Raw genomic sequence first — 21,137 nt, 5'->3', positions numbered from 1 at the left:
TCAGATGCAGGAAGAGTTGCTACCACTCAGTATTAGAATCATGAGGTCTTACTGTCTTTTAAATTCCTGTCTTCCATTCAATAATACCCATCCAATACATACAAGCAAGCAAATAAGAGCACACTTGCACACACATAATGCAAATACACACAGGCTTATTCTTACACTTTGTTAAGCCTGAATTATCCATTTCTCTAACTTTTAAACTAGTAAGATTTTACCCATTCTTCAGGTGCAAGGTCAAATCCCACCAAGTTCTAGCCCACTTTAGTTGCACTTTACTCTGATGGGAATGACCACGAACTGTGATAAGTGACCCATTTTAAACTTCTAATTCACTGTGGATCAATAATATGGCAAATATAATGTAAATTAATTACTAGATAAATGGAATAAAAAAGAAAATCAGATAAAATATATCTACTAATATCACTTTAGAATTATTAGATTCAGCAGAAATAGAGTCACTTGGCAAAATGCTAAAAAGGTCTTCTAAATGCTTATCACCAATTTCTCTACTTAGGTCATCATGAACCAGAAACAGTGTGTGAACTGGAAGCAGTCCACAAACCATGGTTTGAGAAGCACTGCTCTAAAGAAACTGGTATTAACTTACATAATAGCCAGTGTACGTATGCTCACTAAATGAGTTAAAGAACAGATCTCAATAGCAGTACCAGAAGACACGAGAATTTGTGTTTTTTCTTATTTTGGACATGCTTTACATTTTTCTCTTTAAAGTTTTGAAATTGTTGCTATTAGCATTATGCAAGTGATTCAGAGTCAGAGTTTTTCAATCACTAATTCTTTCCTCAACTAGCATTTATTGAACATCATCTATATGCAGACACTGTCCTAGATGCTAGGATCCAAATTTGCATAAAATATGGTCCCTGCATCAGACAAATCCAAAGTAAAGGCTGTACTACAAAACAACTGTAATGTAATCTTCAAAAGCATCAGGGTCATGAAAGTCAAGGGAAGTCTGTGGAACTTTTCTACACTCATGGAGACTAATAAAATGAAACTATCGAACGAGGCACATCATTTGGAAACAAATTCTTACACTCCAAAGAACAATAGTTGGAATTTATTTGGACAACTGGTGAAACTTGAATGGGGATTAGACAGTAGTGATGTATCGATGTTAATTTCCTGATGTATTAGTCAGCTCCAGCTGCCTTAATAAACTGTGATCAACTGGGTGGCTCAAGCAACAGGAATTTATTTTTCACAGATTTGGAGGCTGGCAAGTCCAAGATCAAGGCGCTAACCAGTTCCTCCTCAGTGAGAACCTTCTTGCTTGCTTTGCTCTCACATGGCAGAGAAAGTAAACAAACTCTATCACATCTTTTCCTATAAGGGCACTAATCTCACTATGAGAGCACCATGCTTATTACCTCATCTAATCCCACTTAGCTCCCCAAATTCCCTTCTCCAAATAGTGTTACACTGCAGGTTAGGGCGTCAACATATGAATGGGGGATGGGGGCACAATTCAGTCCTCAGTACCTGATATTGACTATTTTATTGTGGTTGTGTGGAAAATGTTCTTGTTTGTAAGGAGACACACCCTAAAGTACTTGAGGGTAATGGGCCATTAGGTTGGAAATTTACTTTCAAACAGTTCAGTGGAAAAAGTTCTCTGTACTGTACTTGCAAGTTTTCTATAAGTTTATGATCTTTAAAAGATAGTTTCTGGCCTTGAGATTCTCAAGTCTACTTGGGAAGAGAGACATGAGAGCAACCGTAATTAGGTACCATTAAATGCAGTGAAATGTGTGGTGATATAAGGGACTGAAATAAAAGAAGGAAGGGTGAGTTTGTCCAGAAGGAAAGCAGAAGAGATCTCAAAAAAAAAAGTAAATCTTGAAGGTCAAAAGATAAAACAGAGTCCATTGGATCCATGTTTATTCATTAATGATTATGTGTCAAGATTTGCATGTGTGATTTTTATTTTTCCCTTGGGTTTGACTTCCCTTTGATTCATTATTTTAATTCACCATTTCCTTTAAAATTAATAAATGACAAAAGATTTGCAGAAGGCTTGAATTAAAGAAAAGATGGTAGGGCTTCCCTGCTGGTGCAGTGGTTGAGAGTCTGCCTGCTGATGCAGGGGATGTGGGTTCGTGCCCTGGTCCGGGAAGATCCCACATGCCGCGGAGCGGCTGGTCCCGTGAGCCATGGCTGCTGAGTCTGCGCGTCCAGAGCCCGTGCTCCGCAACGGGAGAGGCCACAACAGTGAGAGGCCCGCATACCACAAAAAAAAAAAAAAAAGAAAGAAAAAATGGTAATAAATTAATAGCATAAGATGAATTTGGGGGTAAGATAAAAATGTGTTCAAAAAAATGTCTCTTAACCATCATTCTTTTGCATATCATACTATATTTTAACAAAGGTTCACTCTTGCTTTCCCCTTTCTGGAATCCAGAGATAGACTGAAAAGGCTTATCTGGTAGGTCTCCATATTTGTTGCTAATGGCTATGACCCTCCTTAAAGTATTATATGAATTTCCAATGGACATGGGAGAACAAGGGTTAGCATGCTCTTTAATTTCCCTATATCTTATTGAGATTTATAATTCACTCATTGATTGAGCAAATATTTACAAGGGTATCTATGCAAAGGTAGCAAATTGCTTATCTAGGACACGTCATAATTGCTTTTCATGGTTTTCTTTTTTTCCCCAACATTTAAAATCTGAGCCCATATTCAAAAACTATGAGATTTCACATAGAAATTCCAATATTTAATTCCCTTTACCTTTAGAAGTTATGGCTACTGGAACATACAGTTAGTTAGAATATTTGACTGCAATGAGCAGAAGCAGCCCCTGGATGTTGAGCATGTGATCATCTGTTCCTCAGTCCACATCACTCCCTATTGTACAATACTGGCCTGTTATACCCACTTTTGTTATATTCATGGGTCCTAAAAATACTTGAATTTACAACCCTGGCCAAATAGATAACAACGACTGGAGAGCTTTGAGAGCAAAGACAATGTAAAAATATACATCTGAAATACTAAGGTTCAAGCTCTGGTCAAGCAAAGGTCAGCAAAACAAGCTCAAAAATGTATTTAGACGACTGACCAAGATCCTTTCCTCCTTCCTGATTTGTTCAGTAAAATGTATGTAAAATCAGAGTTTGAGGCTAGTGACTTCTGCAAGTCAGATGAGGAGAAAAGCTATTATGCAGTAGGTATTACATTCAGTTTCAAAAGAGACTTTTACACCCACTAATTTTTCATTTTCCTGTTAAAAAAAAAGAAATTGGTACATATGTTCAGATATTTTAAATTAACACTACTATTGAATTCAGACTAATGTGAAATCAAAGATTCTTTCAGGCATAATTCAAACTATTAATAACTTTACTTTTGCTGGTTGAGATAATGTCAAAGATTCATTTAAATGGCATGAGTAGCAATTTGCATTATATACAAGTATTAAAAGCAATATTCCCTTTCTTCTAACAGAATTCACATAAAGAACTGCTTCTTTTATATATTACTTCTATTTTGTAAATAACCGTCCATACTTTAAATCCACGGAGCCAACTTTCTTACTGTCTTACCAATAAAAATAATGTCTTACATGTGTATAATACGTTAAAGCTGACAAAGTGTTTTTAGATCCATATGAGGTAATGTATAAATAAGCTCAGTACCATACAAATATTTTTTCATAAATTTATAAATATTTTTCTGAAGCACTTAACTTGTAGGTCTGATTTTAAGCATGAGTGCCTCTAAGAATCATTAAAATTCAGTTTAAAAGAACTGTCATTATATATCAAAAATCACGTGTTTATATCCTTTGTATCCCATTCATCAGAATAATTAATTATTACTGTATTTGCTCCAGAGATAATAGGCAGATAGTGGAACCTTCTTCTGGTAAGATTAAACATTTCTACCTGATTTCTCCCCCTTTTCACACTTCAATCCAATTTAGCACCTACTAAGTTCAGATATGAGTAGCCCACAGTCATTACCCTCTAAGAGTTAACAGCAAGTAGAGAAAAAAAAGATAAATGCGAGATGAATTTTTATATTGTGACATAACATGTGTGATGAGATCTATTTTTCCCCAAAGCGTTAAAAAGATGTAAGACTGCTGAGACTGAGGATGAAGGGAAATGTCTCTTTGAAAGCTATGGAAGGTGTATCATGTTGTGTGAACCTGGAAAAAATATCAGAATTTTACTTTTACATATCTAAAACACGGTTCCATGAACATCTATATTATTCCCTTTTCTTTCCGCTGACCATTTATGTGCACTTACCTAATACTTTTTATGCCTCTTTACTGTAACACTTTTCCTTCACTCCTTAATTTCCTAATTCAATATACAAATGGGAATTACTCTTTTGTATGCCTGCCAAAAATGTAATTAAGGAAGGCCTGCTTTCATTCTGTTATAAAATTCTATTAAAAAGAAGTTTAGAGGGCCTGTTAAATAAATCATGGTACATCAAAAATGTGTCTAAAATGCAGCCATTAAAAAGGATGAAATAGGTAACATATATTGACTTAGAAAAAATTTCATAATTAAAATGTTAAAGAAACACAGAATCATGCATATGGTATGAAAGCATTATGTGCATAGATTGATATTGATGTTTATGTATATAAAGAAGGAATCTGGAAGAATAAACACCCAAACTTTATTAGTAGCTAACTTTGAGGGAAATATCACTTTCTATTTAGTATAATTCTCTAACTTTTAATTTTAAATAATTCAAACAACAAAAGTATTTATATTGAAAGAAATACAAAGTATACACCATCTATTTTCCCCATTCTAAGAATTAGAAAAATCATTGGCACTTTTTAAGTCAGTAATTTCATTCAGTAATTTTTCAAGAATGAAAAATTTAACTCAAAACAAATGTTAGAAAATGTTAAAATCATAAGTTATATGAAAATATAAATTCAAATTCTTAAATAAAATTCCAATGAAGATAATTTTAAAAATTATGTTTATAGTAAGGCAGATTTCTAATTTTATTAGCACTAAGGCCAAAATAATTTTTTGTCAATAACCAGGAATGCTCACTATTTTCTGTCAATATACCAAAAGTATCAGCGATAATCACCTAGAGGTAAAAGACAGCAAATATAACAAACTCATGAATCTGCTTTATCATTTTTTGATGCTTTAGAAACTGAAGATAAAAATTTTTCTTTCAAAGTATAGTAGACAACATATAATGATTAAATAGAATTCATAAAATCTCAGCTGTTCATCAGAAAGTGATACAATGACCCATCACAAAGGCAACTATAGATTAGAACTAGAATGTAGCAGTTAGGAAAATAAAGGATTTCCAGACCTTATACAACTGCAATATAGCTCAGTTGGCCTCCCCAGAGCCACACAAGGCATTCTTTTCCATCACTGAGTCCCACTTGTGTCACTCAACCAGATCACCAAAAATAAATACAGATGAGGAAACTTAGCATCCTAGAGGCACCATGATTTGTCACCCACAAATCTCATGAGCAGTGAGCAAATGATAGTGTACAAACACAGCATAAGAGATCATCAGCTAAGGTAAAATAAATGCAACCTGCCTTGCTATCTTTGTGGCTCCTAGCCCACTATTTATTTTTATGTTATTATTGTTTGGTTTTTGTCTTACGTTTTTAATCTGTACCATTCTACCTCTTTTAGGCATTGAGCGGTTTGTCTTGAATTAGAAAAGAGGTGCTAGAATGAAGGAGTGAGAGGTTGACCTACATCTGAACAATTTGCATGTGATTTATCACAATTAAACAATTTGGTTAGAAATAGCTACAATTAAGCTATTATCAGAGAAGTTATTTACTAGACTAGAAATTCTAAATTTATCTTCACATACATCCTAGCCAAGAAAAGGGCCACATTTTCTGGCACTCTTATTAAGAAAAGCTAATATTGAAGTAAATTCTTCCAAATTAACATTTAGTTTACTAAATCATGATAGCTAATTATACTTATGGTTACTTTGGTGGTTTCTTCAAAAATTACAGTTTTAAAATAAGAAGAAAGCTATGAAATTATGGTAGGCTAGAGAATCTCAGTTTCTAACAATATATTGCATATATTAGTATACCTAAGAGTATATATTATATAATTATCTTCCTGATACATGGAAATAGTATATGGTAATGTCAAACTACCCTAAAATTATGAAAAAGGTAATACAAAAATATAAAATATTGAATAAATTCTATCTGCAGTAAAACATAAACTCTAAAAGATATAATAAACTGTAGTAGTATGTAATAGTATGGAAGAAAAATTCAAACTGATGACTAAACACTATGTGTTGGATGATTTCAAGTTTAACAGGTAAGTAGACATAATATTTTTCAGGTTTTCAGAATAAGCAACATCAATTCTATCTATATCTAACAAAGGGAGTGAAGTATTAAAACATAGCTAAAACAAATACAAAATATTTTATAATCAAAAAAAGGGTTATTTTTCCTACCTTGAGGCATGTGAGTGGTTCTCTGATTAACCTTCAAGGATACCCTAAGAAACAAATGGAAAATAGATGACATAGAGGATAATAAAATAGCAGGATTTTAAGCATTATTATTTTAGCATTATTATTAACATTAAGTGTTAGTGGTCTGTTTGCTGGGGGTTAGTCTATTTACCATGGCAAGGCATCAATTGTTCCATCCACAAATGATTCTGGCAACACTGAAGGGCACACAAGTATTAGAATAAAATATATATGTGGATTGAGAACTTTTTACTGTCTGTAGTACGTGGACATTGTGATTAAGACTCTTGTAGTTCACAACTATTAGCCAATTTAGAAATTTTACTATTGACAGTTGGTAAAGGTGAAAAGAAAAATGTAAAGTCATGCCATATTACTAAAATGAAGCAAAACCACAACCTAAAACCTAGAACAACAACCTAAAAACAACAAAAAAATTTAAAAACACTTCTAGATTTAATAACATCTTTTTATATCATTAAAAATACAGGTACTAGGGCTTCCCTGGTGGCGCAGTGGTTGAGAGTCCGCCTGCCAATGCAGGGGACACAGGAAGATCCCACATGGTGCGGAGCGGCTGGGCCCGTGAGCCATGGCTGCTGAGCCTGCGCGTCCAGAGCCTGTGCTGCACAACGGGAGAGGCTGCGACAGTGAGAGGCCCACGTACCACAAAAATAAAATAAAATTTAAAAAAATACAGGTACTAAAATTGTAGTCCATTTTGTGGATATGATCACAAGATTTCAGCTTGTAGTGAAATCAAGTCCTACGTTCCAGAGTTTTAAGAGAGTTATTACCTGGCATAGGGAATTACTGTAAGGATATTCTAGTGCTCTTCATTAGAAAAGAATTAATCTTAGAACTAGGAGGTAATTTAAAAATCAACTGGTCCAACATCCTCACTTTGCAAAACAAAGCAAGATCCCATGGCTAGCTCATGGCAGAACTAAGGGTAGAATTTCCATCTCCCAGACCCATCATTATCCCACAGCATTAAGTTACTTAATTCTTTGTAACTACCAAGATTGGAAAGGAGTAGAGGGAGTGGAATTGTGTATTCTTCTCTGGATAAGTTCCATCTTCTTGATGAAGCTTCATACTTCTACCTGCATAAAGGACCTACAGCATCAACATTTATTGTATCTACCTCATTCAAAACTCCATTCCTTGGTGAAGGGAGATACAGTCCTCCCTTGGTATCTACAGGGGATTAGTTCTACCCCTTCCCCATGGATACGCAAATCCCCGCATGCTCAAGTCCCTTATATAAAATGGTGCAGTGTTTGCATATAACACATACACATCCTCCAATATACTTTAAATTTTTCCTTCCTGTTTTGCTGAGGTATAATTGACATATATCACTACATAAGTTTAAGGTATACAGCATAATGATTTGATTTACCTACATTATGAAATGATTTTCACAGTATGTTTAGTGAACAGCCATCATTTCATATAGACACCAAAATAAAAAAATAGAAAAAAATTTCTTTCTTTGTGATGAGAACTCTTAGGATTTACTCTCTTAATAACTTGCATGTATAACATACAGCAATGTTAATTATATTTATCAGGTTGTACATAACATCCCTAGTACTTATTTATCTTATAACTGGAAGTTTGACATTTTGACTGCCTTCCTCTAATTTCCCCTCCCTAAACCCCCCACCTCTGGTAACCATAAATCTGATCTCTTTTTCTATGAGTTTGTTTGCTTGTTTGTTTTGAAGTATAATTGACCTACAGCACTACACTAGTTCCTGGTACACAGCAAAGTGATTTGATATTTCTATACATTTCAAAATGATCACCATGAAGTCTAGTTATCATCTGTCACCATACAAAGATATTACATAATTATTGACTATATTCCCCCCACAGTCCATTTTATACCTGTGACTCATTTATTTTGTATCTGGAAGTCTGTACCTCTTAATCTCCCTCACCTATTTCTCTCCTTCCGTATACTTTAAATCATCTCTAGATCATTAGAATACCTAATACAATGTAAATGCTATGTAAATAGTTGTAAATACAATGTAAATGCTACATAAATAGTTGTCTGCATAGGAAATTCAGGTTTTGCTTTTTGGAACTTTCTAGAATTTTTCTTTTTTTTGAATATTTTCCCAACTACGGTTGGTTGAATCCATGGGTGCAGACCCATGGATACGGAGAACCACTGTACCAAAGAGTTAAATGACAGGGTTCTAGTCTTAAACTGCTTACAAATCAGTGAGAGAAAGTAGGAAAAAAAAAGAAATCAAGGAAAAAAGAGCTACAAAGCTGACAAAAGCAGTCATTAACACTACAGGCAGGGTATGAGAGAAACCGCACAGTAGTTACTTCACATAAAATCTGTTTTCTGGGCAGCTTTCAAAGAAAGTCTAACACTGCTCTTTAACAAATGCTCCCCCTTTCTAGGCTGATCTGTATTATTGTAGGCAGTAATGAAATCATCTGCTTTCCAGCTAGACTTCATTAAAAAAATACTTATATATTTACAATCATTTGTGATTCTTAATTAATAAAATATAATTTTTGTAACAATAACAATGGTTTATTAAACCGTTTCCTGTAAATGCTTTCAAAAGATGGACCGCAACCCCTGGCCCAGTTTGCATTGCTATTAACAGTAACCTCTATGTTTTCAGAAAGTGCAATAACAAAGTCAACATTACATAAGCATAGAGTCCACCCCTGTACTATCAAGGCCTAGAATTTCAGGAGACTGGGAATTGAGCAAGCAGCAGTGCAATAGCTGTTGGGATGTTTTCTTGTGCTATAATCTCAGGCACAGCTTGTGTGTGCTCACAGTATCAGTGTAAGATGCCGCTCCCCTTGCCGGACAAACTCAATGATTAATTCATGTTTCCTTTGCAGAATGTCAAAGGATGAATGTCATAAGTTTAAAAGTTATATCGGATATAAAAAAGACATTAAATAAAAAGTGTTTCCAAAATGTGAAATTCAAACATTTGGAGAGTTTGAAGTTTATCTAGCCAAAGCAGCTAGTGTCCCTAAGAAGATAAAGCATTATTAAGTAATAAGATGTATTTGTTGGATTTTATTGCTCCAGTTTTTCAATTCTGCTTAAATCATGAAGAAAGAATTCTGAGAAAAAAATTTTTTTGTGAGCCAAAGTTTAAGCAACTTAACCCAAACATATTTAAGAGAAATAAAGTCACAGAAGGAATTACAAGGAAATATGTTCTTTGAAATTTCAGTAATCATTAAAGTATAAAATGTTTCTACATTTTTCTATAAGAAGCTATACGATTATAGTTCAGCACTCTTACAGTTATATAAATATAAACACACACACAGTATTGTGGATGGACACAATTATATTGTACACAAGCAAATATGGTTAAACACTGAAATACATACTTCTAATCCATTATGTATTTTATGTTCTCAAATATCCTTGACTACAGATTAGAGTTTTGGCTTTTTAAATATCTCTAATATCAGGGTTATGTAAATAAACATGAATACAAGTTTCAAAGTGACATACATGGTACAAATCACTGCCAATTTAAGGCAAGATTACCATAGTGTGCAAGGGAAGATTTTGTAGACAGTTGGAGAAGGACTAAGAAGTAAATGTCAAATTACTATTTTTAATACAAATTAGAAACTCTCTTGTTCTCTGCTCTCTTCTTCCACTGAGAGACTACTGCTTATTAAAGATGCTACCAAAAACACTTAAAAGATATCCTGTTTTAGAAAAATGCAGTTTGAACAACCAAGAGAATTTAAAATACTGTATAAAATATTATCTAAGTTTTCGTTCCCAAAGGGTTTATTTCTTTCATTAGAATAAGATGTCACAACAAGTGTATATTCCACAAAGTTGCTGAATGCATTTGAAGAAGAGCAAATTTAGACCTTAGCATTTCTACAAAAGTACATAGGAACAACCAACTTTATAATGTGTACACTTTACACCTCTAACACAAAATATGCATGCTTCTTATAATGAACATATAATTATACTTCACATATTTATTAAAATAGAATTTGATAGTATAGTATTACCTGTAGGCCAACTGGGTTAAAAGTTTTTTGATTATCTAGATAAGTCTTCTTATTTTACAGATATATAGATGAATTAAGATGTATACTACAATATTTACAATAATTAATAATAATTATTTAATAATAATTATTATTTAGGAATAGTGGGCATGAAAGCATTCACATTTTGAGCTTTGAGGCTCACTTCCAGCTCCCCTTCATATTATATGATGTCTACTAGTAGAATATTTTCACTTGAAAACCGATGTTCTTCTATATGGTCAACATAGAAGAATAACACAAGATTAAAAAATAAATCTCCATTTTAAAATACTAAATTTCTGACATTATTTGTAAAGCATAAATTTTTGTTCATAAGAAATAAATGTATTGTTTCTGCCTAGCCTTTTACACGACTTATTTTCTCTTCTATACACTATAATTGGAATAACCCAATTCTACACGTTGAATCCAAGTCCACAGTAGGGTGAGGGTTATCGTTAGTCTCTTGGGTTTGGTCTCTTTAATAATATCTAATAGTAGAAGTTGTGGTTTAATTAATGGCACACAGATCCTTCTCACAAAAGGGTGTAAGACCCAGTGCTTTTATAGTATTATAATCACCTTCACTACCTAACAGTAAGAAGGTCTAAATCATTATAATCCCACTCCTGATTTTTCAAAACCTGCAGCTTTCTTGCATGGTGATAGCATGGTTTAAGAATAGTTCCAACAGTAACTTCATGGCCAAGGACGGCTCTAGAAGTATTCTTAAGTAACCTGTAAGAACCCGGCTAAGGTCTTGTCAGTTGATCTGGGAAAAGCAGTGGTGGCATCCCAATGACAGATTGTCAGATTGTCATGTTAGATACCTTTCTGCAGTAAAAATCTCCATACACGGAAAATGTGCTGTATTTTAAAAATCACACAGTTTTAGGATGCATAATTTTTAGCTATGCTTATTATATACATGACAAAGTAAGTTTTAAATCATTTATTAAAAGGACATACACACTCTCTTTTAATATATTTTCTTTTGCAACAAATTAAATGCACAGTATTTTATTCCTAAAATATCTCAACTTTTATTTTGGGAAATACAAAATAATTAGTAATTTTAACTAAGGGAAGGTTACATCCAAAATAATAAATTCCTGTTCACACAGAGTTTATATACTACCAAAAATAATAAACTAATTTATACATAAATATGGAACATAACAGATGGCTATAAATGCCATGAAGATAAAGAAAGCAGGGAAATGGGAAAGTGAGGAGCTGGTGTTAAGATTTTAGATAAGGTGGGAAGATTAGGAAGATCAGGAAGGAAAAGAACAAAAAGAAGAAATCACACTGATTCCTGGAGGCTCTCAGCTATCACCTTGCTCTTATGGTATTAGAAACGTTTGAGCCTGAGATTTTCCTTCATGTCACCATGTGATCTTGCTGTAAAATGGGATAACAAGTACACTTTTCAAATTTTTGCAGCACATAATTGATTGCAAAAATATTATAGATAAATATCTGAAAAGAACACAGTGATTAAAGAAAATGCACCAGAAAGGAAATTAATGAGCTTCATTTAGCTTTGGACACCATCCTAGGTCATTTACACATATTAGTTAAAACTCATTATTTCCATTTATGGATAAGGAAATGGATACTTAAGAGGATTAAATGACTTCCTAACCTCAGAAAGACTATAAGGGGCAAAGGCAGGGTTTTGATTTGGGTCCCTGTCGCTCCAAAGCCCAATTCCTGCAGCTCCACCTTACTGACCCTCTGAAGATGAAACATAAGGCTCCATCCACCATCAGGTCAACTCTCTCAATCTTTAATATCTAGTATAATAACTTTAATGCTTTATGTTTCTGCCATGTGTTAAAATTCTTTAAAGCATGTTCCCTAATTACTTACTGCCACTCTTACAAAAGTTATGAAGTAGGTGTTATTCAGGAAAGGGAAGACAAAACAGTTATATGATCCTTATGTAACTTCATCTCATTGCTACTGAGAAAGACGGCACTAAATCTTAAGTTAGCAGACTCTGAATCCGTTTGTTTTTCTACTGTATCATACCGCTTTAAACTTTGAGTTAGAAAAGTGAGGCAAAGGCTTTCCAAACTGGAGATGCAATTCTGTTTTTTTTTTTTTTTTTTTCCCTTGAGGTTGAACCTATGTAGTAACAAATACAAAAGAATTGAAAATCAAGTTCCCTCATTTTCTGATTTCATAAATAAATTTCAACTCTCTTTCATAAATAAGCTTATTTTACCCTTCATTTTGTTCCCTTGCCACATTCAAACAAATCAATTTCATCAATTCTAACATGGCAACATAAAAAGTTATATGTCAGACTTTATGCAATTCCACCAATGTTTTGGCATTTGCATAAAAATATGTATGATTCAGTTAATTGCTTATATTACCCATGATTATCTTAAAAGCAAATGTCATTATTAGCTATACATTATTTTTCCTCAGAATTCATCTATAGATATTATAGTCTGGGCACAATTATTTTTTTCATAGTATGATAACTGAATTTTAGATGTTCCAAAGATTAAGATTTAATAGCCTCCCAAGTTCCAGAAAGAAACTGCTCTTGTTTTATGATGAATATAAGGTAGCTTATTCTATATGGTGTCAATCTGAGTTACTTAGATAAAATCTTAGTTGCCAATAAATTTATGCCTCAGTCAATAAATCACTTGAGATGATGGAGTAACTTGGTAGCCCTGTTTTGTACACAACTAAAGAGAATGGATCAAGGACCAAGTTTGACTAACACCAACATGTGCTCCGTGGCAAACTACGAACCTCATTTGTCTTGAGAGGTATATTAGTTAACTTTTGTGGAAAATAATAAACACCAGAGGAATGATGTAAATCATTGGGAAATACGAAAGTCAGAAGCAAGTGCTCAAAAGATCTTAAACCAATTTTTGGAATTGTTTGGCATCCTTCCATATACTCATATATTTTCATCAAGAGTTCATCTTTATCACTTCTTCCAGGTCTTCAGTAGTAGTGAATCACTTAATGTTCCTTAGACAGAAGACATACCCTACCTCCAAAATACAAAAAGTTTATTCTTCACTGATACTTGAATTTTAAATCCCCTTTTTGGCAAAATCTGTGAAGTTCCAATCCTCAAATGACACTCCAAAGGGGTGATTTTTTTTAACATCTTTATTGGAGTGTAATTGCTTTACAATGGTGTGTTCGTTTCTGCTTTATAACAAAGTGAATCAGCTATACATATATATATATATTTGTTTTAGCAAGGAACATGCCCCTCACTTGGTTCTTCTGTCCTTTGCCCAGGACTTCTTAATCTTGGAATATTTGAAGCCTCCAATTTAGAAAAGGATCATAAACATTGCACGGATACAACAGAAAACTGGTAAAACGGCATATAGGAAGATACTTGATTACACAAAAACAAATTTTTTCTCCACAATAAATGAATTAGTGAGTTACCAAAATTCTCAAAGCCGTTGAGATCAAGGTGATTGCCCAACCTTTGCCAAAGATGGTAACACGCAGGTTGCTGAAGGTGCAGAACATGCAGTTTACTGGGAGATCTCAAACTATCTAGCCAGTGAGTTCATCTACAGATGATAGCAAAAATTTCACCCATCTCTATACAAGTTCTTTAAGTATAAAGATCTATCACCACTATTCTTCCCATACCTAGCAAATGGTAGATGCCAGTTTAAAATTTCTTGACTAAATGGAAATTCTTAAATTCTTCAAATCATAGATCCAATCTTGTTACTCCTACTCAGGCTTAAATGTCTTCCCATTGGTCTTAGAATAAAAACCGACATTCTCAACAGAGTCTACAAGGACTTGCTGGTTTAGCACCCACCCACTTCTCCAGGCTTGTCGCACATGAAACTCCTACCCTACTGTTGGTGCTAACCTAGATTCTTCCAGGACCTTGCAGACACCAGCCTCCCTCTCATAGACTAAAAACATATATGTTATATAATGACTTTTTTAATACTTCAAAATACAAATGTACAGAATTATCAAGAATTATAAAACAGGTTCTAAATCTCCAACCCAGATTAAATAGGCATTACCATTTTGCCAAAGTCATCTTTTTATCTAGCTCTTGAAATTAATAAAATAGGGCATAGCTCACTATCTCTCTTCATTCAGGGATCTGCTAAGAAAAGTCTTCCCTTACCATCCAATCTGAAGTGGCATCCCTCCCTAATTGTTCCATCTTCTTGTTTTGCTTCATTTTTCATAACATTTATTACTATCTAACATATATTTATTTGCCAAAATGTTTATTATCTGTTCCCCTGTTTAGAATGTAAGCTAAATAAATATCTTATTGTAGCCGCAGGTCTACCCAACATATTTCATTTCCCCTCCATACCACCTCAGATACCAATAACAGTCTGAGGTCAGTGGGTATGTTTTCTATGTGTGACTTTTAACTTTTATAAGAATGTGTGTCTTCATAACAAAGATACTGCATAGCTCTCTTCCCTTTCTGTTTGCCCAGTTAACATTTATCCATCCTCCAAATGTCAACTGATGTGTTACTTCCTCAGACAGGCTTCCCCCACTACCCTGTTTATTCCTCTGCACTCCTTCTTCTCAGCAATTCTGACAGTTAACATTTTACTTTTGTTTGTGTGAATATTGAATAATCTGCCTCTCTCTGCCACTAAATTGTAAGTAAGTTCTGTGAGGTGGGGTCAATTCTTTGTTTTGCTTATCATCCCTGGCATGTAGTAAGTGCTCAGGAAACACTAGTGAATGAATGAATTGGGCTACAACATCATTCAGAGGAAATGATTCCTATCTGTACTCCCACACATAGAAACACATACTTATGAAAGCCCAGAATCAGTCATTTCCTTGGCCAGATTTTCCTTCTCCATTTTCCTGTAAATGAAGTTGGTTTCCCTAGCTAACTTGAAACAAGGATAAAAAGGGAACTATTTCTCTTTGTCATACAGATATTTTTCCCTGCAATTTTTTATGATATGTCTGGAGAGCCTCCCATTCATCTCTGTGAACTGGCCAGTGCACATATTGTCTCATATGTTAAGACAAACAATTTTATTTCAACACATTCCAAAACTAGGAGTCACCAGATAATATTCAGACACCAAAGAGAAAACTACTTTGCACTATTTACTGATGTTTTGGTGAATCAAGTGGAAATATTTCATATAGCTGTCTCATGATTCTCAAAACATTCCATGTAAAATATGAGATCCAGTTCACCTAAGTTCCAGCTTGAAAGCTCATGTATTATTGGATCAAATGACACAGCATTTGTATTTTGAAACTTTTTTTCCTCTGTCTCTTGCTTCTCACATTCTTTACAATGTGCACACACACACACCTTGATCAAGAATTTAGACTCAGACAATATAGAAATACTGTATTAGCATAGAGTCATTTCTGTTTAGTTTTACAAAAGAAACATACAAGTAAAATTCAAGAGAACAAAATTTTTTGACTGAGGACTCTAAAAATCTATTGCCATATTAAAGTGGATTTTAATAGAAATTTTCTCCAGGCTAAATAGAGCTCTTATAGCTAATTTCACTGAAGGCAAAGTTATATCTTCAGTTTATGACTAAGAAGACCAGAAAAGTAGTATGAATTATGTTATAAAAACTACCTTGAAACACTTACTTCTGTTAGATGTTCTGCAACCATATAAAGGCACAGCATGTTGATGAGATGAATAAATGGTACTTACATTGCACCGATAATCAAGTCAATATGTGTTCTTTTAAATATGGGCAAAGACAAATAAACACAAAATATATATAACTTTGATGTATGATACATAATAATAATTCATGACAAAACCCCAGAATTTAGATATTTAGAGGCAATTTGCAAAAAAACCAAAAGTTTGTTTTCTCTGAAGTCATTAATGCAGTGATCATTTAAATATACATTTTTATGGAAAATGTATTTAGTGTTTCTGGCATTTAGACAGATGTCTGAAACTCTAATTCCTATAGCAACCTGACAACATGAATTAATTATGTGAACTGGGGTGGACATTATGAGGCTGGAGAGTACATGTCAGAAGTTGATGACTTTTGCTGTAAAAAAGATGAAAACCTTTCCTATATGTACCTACTTTTCCCCATTTGCAGCAATACTTTTAAAATTAATTAATTCATCTTATATAATGTTTGATTATGTGCTAGTTACTGTTTAAGTTGTCCCCAGATTGCAAAGAGTAATAATAAAACTGCGTTTCTGTTTCAAGACTCCTATCATCTGGACAAACACATAATTGGAAAAAATTATAATCAAGAAAAATAAGAGCAATGACAGACAGTGGTAGAAATATGCACAGGATACTACAGGAACATGGATTAGAGTCATCATCTCTCACTGGAGTCAGGACAAGGTACAGACTAGGCTGGCTCCACAAGGACAGGAAAGAATTAACTGGAATTGAAATTGGCAGAAAGTTGGAGGTGTGAAGAGAAAGCCTCCAGACACAGAGGTCAGCATAAGCAAAAGCCCAGAAAGAAGAAACAGTATGGTTAAGAAAGAAAAGACTATCACTGAAGCATTACATAGAATATAAGGCAGGGAGTGGATGGAGATGAAATTGGAGAATTTGACAAACGCCAGATCATGGATGAACTTGTGTCGTACAAAGGGGTTTATCCTAATCAACATGGCAAGTGAATTTACTCTTATTGCCAAAGCTTTTATGACGTAACTGGGTGGCTTGGTTTCTGTTTTGAGAAGGATTCTGGATGAATATTCGGATTTATTAAATTTGAATATTTTAGTTACTAAAATTTCCATAGTTGCAACGGAGTCATGGCGTTGATGGCAAATTTGCTATTCCTGTTATACATAGTTGATGCCCTTCAGTGTATGTGAGGGGTAATATGTTAAGATTTTTATTTAATTGTAGGTTGCTCAGGCAAGAATTGGAATGGTGAAACAAATTAAGAGGGTTTTGTAACAGTTCAAAAGAGGAATGATGAGAGTCCTAAACTAGAGCAGTGGGAATACACAGGGAGAGGAAGGAAAGTTTCAAGAAATATTTAAGAATTCCCTGGCAGTCCAGTGGTTAGGACTCCACGCTCTCACTGCTTAGGGCCTGGGTTTAATCCCTGGTCAGGGAACTAAAATCCCACAAGCTGCTTGACACAGCCAAAAAAAAAAAAAAGAGAAAGAAATATTTAGAAGGCCATATTAGAAGGGGTCAGGTATGGGAGATGATGTTGAAGGAGTCACAGGTGACTTAAATTTCAGCTTGGAAACTGGTTCATTCCAATGCCATCACCTTGGATAGCACGTGTTAAGAGTTACAGCAGATTTGAAGAGGAAATGCTGAGATGTGGCTTCGAAATTTAAGATACTGGTAGAGCCACCTAGAGGGCAGTGAATATGTGACTCAGGTGAGAAGTCATTTCGCTGGAGATAAAAATTGGGGAAACTCCTACTGGTAAGAGTTGAAATTATGAGAATCAGTTTGCTACCTAGAAACACTATGTAGAGTGTAGGGACAAGAAATTCAAGAATGATAGATAATAGTGTTCCTGGACATAGAGAGGAGGAATAGTGAAAAATTAGAAGGAGAAGAATGGGGAGAGTCACAGAAGTCAATAAAGTTTCAAACAGCATGGTGGTCCAAGTCAAATGCATCGAGAAGTCCAATAAAGTAAGAACTACATGTGTCCCTTGGATCTGCAACTAAACCTCATCAGGTGTTCATAGTAGCGGAGTAGTTTCAGTAGCATTATAAAGGCAGAAATTATATTTTAAAATTACCTGATAAAGGTTTTCTTATGTTTATTGAATAAATAAAAGCAAGGCTATGATTTCTTCCTTGTACATATAACATAAAAATGAAATACTAATTCAAAAATAGGTCATTTCTATATTATTTTAAATATATAGAAGGATGAATCACATTTTAATTAAAATACATGTGAGCTTCAGAATGCCTATAATCTAATGGGTTAGACACTAGATATAAAGGTGTTCTATAAGGGAAAACTATTATGCATTTATTTGTTATTTATACCTATTGTTATTTCCTTCATTATCACTGTCTTTTGAAAATATTTCTCTAAATTATTATTTCTCAAAGAAGCATACAGGATTTATTAATCTATATTACTTAAAAAGGAATCTTTTAAAATAAATTAGTAGTTGGAGATATTTTACACTACAAGAAATTCTCTTTGAAATATTATTTAAACATGGGCAAAACATGTAGGGCTTTGCTTTTGTGATAAAGCGTTAATCACAAGTAAAAATGTGGGAAGAAACTCAGGACAAGTTAGGTTAGTCTACATCCAAAAATCATAGGGTGGTACGTCACTGTCCTAAAGAATGGAGTCTCTTAACATTCTGTCCAGTAGAGAACTCTCCAAATATTAGGGACCCTCATAGCATGACTGTGAGAAGAAAACCCTAGATTGGTGATTTCTAATCCACAAAGTACACAGGACCTACCCAGGAGTCTTTTCAAAATATACATGCCAACGCTTCACTCTAGACCTACTGAAGCAGAATATCCAGGAATGGGTCCAAGGCACGTGCATTCTGAAAGGTCCCCAGGGTGATTCTGATGCTCAGATGGGGATAAGAATTACTGTCCTACATGGGAGTGAGGATTGCTCAGCCCACAGACCATGGCCCCCATTCTTGATTTAGTCTACTTCAATAAATGTCATGATGTAGACACAATTACTCCTGAAGTTCCTTCATCCACCAGAAAAATGAAACTTTTCATCTGTACTAGAAAAGCTTCAAGGTGGGCAATAGATTGATACGGGTTTTCCACTGTTCCACTGGGGCATGGAAAGAGACCCCAGGAATGCCTCTGCTAGGTTTTAGGTACTTTTTCTAAAATTTCAGTTTATGACTCTCTAAGTTCTTCAGTTACATCAATGTTAAAAGGGTGGTACACTCAGATAACAAAAAAATTACACAATTTTACAAGTTGAACTTGGAGTAATTGAATTTTGTTAATTATTTGTTAATTTTGTTAATCAGCTATTTAGATGCATAATACAATTGTATAAACTATACAAAAGTATATAGTAACACAATTTCAAAAATAAGAATATTGGATATCACGTGCATGATTTGATGTAAATTGGCTAAGGAGACTTTCCTGGAGGTCCAGTGGTTGAGACTCTGTGCTTCCACTGCAGGGGACTCTGGTTCCATCCCTGGTCGGGGAAATAAGATCCTGCATGCCACGGCCAAAAATAAATATATAGATTTTTTTTAAATGGCTAAAATATTTAAATGGTTTGTTAATTATGCCTGTTTTTTAGCTACACTCTCCCTTTTTCAAATAGAATGGAAGCTGAAATGAGTAGAGATGAACACACCCAGCTGCATGCCCCCTAGCCTCTCCTTCCCTTCCTCACTTACACTCCCCATGTACTCCCAGACATCCCTTTGCCTTCAAATGCGGAGGGCTACTACTGTGCCCTTAGGAGCAGTGACTGGCGAAAATGTGTGTGTGTACATGTATGCACACAGTAGGGCACATTTTCCTGCTTGATTAAGGAAAGCTGAAGCAGTTCAGGTAATCATAGATGGGATGAACTGCTTAGAATATATTATTACAGAGAGAGAGAGAGAGAGAGAGAGTGCAAGCTTGTAATATGTTGGTGCTTTTGCTGATCCATTATATGTTCTAAGATTTTCACAAATGTAATCACTATCAGTATTATTTTTACCATGCTTACTTCACAAACTGTTTAACCCTTTCCCCACTGGTAAAGGAGAAAGAAAAATATTTATAATGTAGGCATCATTAAGAAATGATAGACAGGGAGCTGGGAGAGCTGCTAAAGGGTAGACACTGCCTCATCCAGGGAGTCAAAGCACATCACCCAATAAAGTAATGTTCCACTTTTTTGGTTGGATGCAAATGGCAGGAATAGACAGTTGTGCAGCTCTTTTGAAATATCCATCCTATTTCTGCCCCAGCATCCTACGCACACCCTCAAGAACTACCACTCTAAGGAACCCAATCCCTCCCAGAGTTATCTGTTCTCACACATAAAATTGTCTAAGTCATTAATTGATTCTTGTCTGGCGTTCTTGATCTAGACCACAATTCTGAGGACGTTGAAAACAGAAATCAGCAAAGATGAAAATGATAGGCTGAGAATATTTTAGACTTCTTTGACCAAAAAAAAAGGGTTGGATTTACTTAAACGTGTATAATGTGTTCTCCAGTGAGAGCAGAATAAAAAGAAACTGTATGAAATTTCAGGAGGAACAATTTAGGTTTTACATAAAAAGTGATCAAGACTTGCAACTAGATTTTAAATATCTATAAGCCCATTCTCATTGGTTTTATCAATGGAACCATCCTTTTGCTTGCTTTGATTCCAGACTCATTAGCCTCCTTTCAGCTTCTTAACATAAACTACTTACTCTAAGCCCAGACTTTTGAATATGCTATTCACTTTTTCAGGTAGTCAGTCACAGCTAATTCATTTACCCAACAGATATTTACTAAGTGCAGTGACCCTCTGTATCCCCGGGTTCTGCATCTGTGGGTTCAACCAACTGTGGACTGCATAGTATGCTTACGATTCTGGAATCCATGGAT

General features: G+C 34.5%; 1 long non-coding RNA gene across 1 annotated transcript in view; it reads right to left on the bottom strand.

Annotated features, from left to right (window-relative positions):
• Positions 1–21,137, bottom strand: part of LOC125964438 (uncharacterized) — a 337,716-nt gene that overhangs the window by 97,923 nt on the left and 218,656 nt on the right. Inside the window, exon 3 of the long non-coding RNA XR_007477429.1 lies at positions 6,485–6,528. This is a non-coding gene — a long non-coding RNA (uncharacterized LOC125964438). The remainder of the gene's footprint in view (positions 1–6,484; positions 6,529–21,137) is intronic.

Source organism: Orcinus orca, chromosome 5 (genome assembly GCF_937001465.1).
Source record: "Orcinus orca chromosome 5, mOrcOrc1.1, whole genome shotgun sequence".
NCBI lineage: Eukaryota > Metazoa > Chordata > Mammalia > Artiodactyla > Delphinidae > Orcinus > Orcinus orca.
The sequence above is the reverse complement of the archived record's forward strand: the minus strand, read 5'-3'. Positions and strand labels throughout refer to the sequence as shown.